The sequence below is a fragment of the Pteropus vampyrus genome, unplaced genomic scaffold, assembly GCF_000151845.1.
Source record: "Pteropus vampyrus isolate Shadow unplaced genomic scaffold, Pvam_2.0 Scaffold821, whole genome shotgun sequence".
NCBI lineage: Eukaryota > Metazoa > Chordata > Mammalia > Chiroptera > Pteropodidae > Pteropus > Pteropus vampyrus.
In genome coordinates, this window is record NW_011889602.1 from 6,044 (window position 1) to 7,578 (window position 1,535).

A 1,535-nucleotide genomic window follows, 5' to 3' on the forward strand; every position below is an offset into this window, starting at 1 on the left:
TTCTCACACTGGAGAGAAAAGAATTAATACACATTACCAGACAAAACACTTGACTAGACGATTAAAAAAAAAATGCTTGTATCTATGTGCATGTGTGTATGTGTGTGCTTGCATATCTGTATATGTGTGTGTGATGGAATAGTAATGAAGTAGTTATGTTAGAGAGGTAAGAGTGTGTCCGAGGAATATCTAGAGCCAGGAACAAAATAATTAGATTAATCCATAGATACAACAAGAAGTTCTAGTTCATGAATTCTAGGCATATCTGAGAGCTAAACTGATGGAAAAGTTGCTTAGTTAACAGTGATGACATATTTATCTGAGTCCTGGATTACCCAGTAATCACCGAAGCAAATATTTAGGGCATCAAAGAATGCCAATGATGCAGTTTACTAGAGTTTTAAAGGAATTGATTCTTCAATACCAAGATAATCTTGAAAGAAATCATTAACCTTTTGCGTATATGTATATTTCACCTCCTTTCATAGGAAGATGCATTTAGATTTAGTATTTTGTATGTGTTAAAATTAAATAAACAAGGGGATGACTTGTATAGATGGCTTTATATATTTACATTCTGTTTGTAGTTTCTTGGGGTAGAATTAGCTTTGCAAAAGCAAGGGACCAAAGAACCAGAAATTGACTCATTTGAATCATTTCTATCAAAATTCATGATTATAAATGAGAAAAAACAAGCTAATGTTTGGTGTTTATGTTAAAAATCAACAACATTTTTAAGTTAAAGGCATGGGATCCGAATGTATGGTATAATCTAGGTTCAGGGCCAAATGTTCTGTTGGGAAAATTGAGCTGCAATATAAAGAAGTCAAAAAGAATACAGTCTGATTTTGGGCCGCAGGTAAGTTCTGCAGATTTAATGTATGTTTACTCAGCCCCTGGCATGATGTCTTTTGTATAAGAAGTGTTCAGTGAAAGAATATTGAATTTAACTGAATCATAATGTATAAGAGCTCGTGTATCATCCATATCTTCCAGTGTATTGAGTCAGGTATTCTGCTGGCCATGGCCCTGGACCACTACGTGGCAATCTGTGATCCTCTGAGACATGCAAGCATTTTCATTCGCTAACTTCTCACACAAATTGGTGTTGGAGTGACACTCAGAGCAGCTCTCCTTATGGCTCCATGTCTCATCCTCATCAAACACCAGCTGAAATATTACTGGACTACTGATGTTATTAGCATAATTAGATTGAAATTATTTATTTTGGGGAGGAAGACCATAGATGTTACAGTGTCATTGTGATCATATATCAAGGGTGCATACATGAGTTGTCTGACCTTGATTACTTGTCTAAAGTAGTATTTGTCAGATTTCTTCACTGTAAAGTTATTGTTTTTTGGAGGAAAGTCACTATATGCAATCCATATTTAAGGAGTAGGAATTTATGTTCTCCTCCTCGATCATGGTGTAGCTATATTTTAATAAATTATTTGGAATTCTACTACATGGCAGATGGCAATATTATTCCCATTTTTAAAATTTATTCAATCATTTATTTATATCAGTATGGA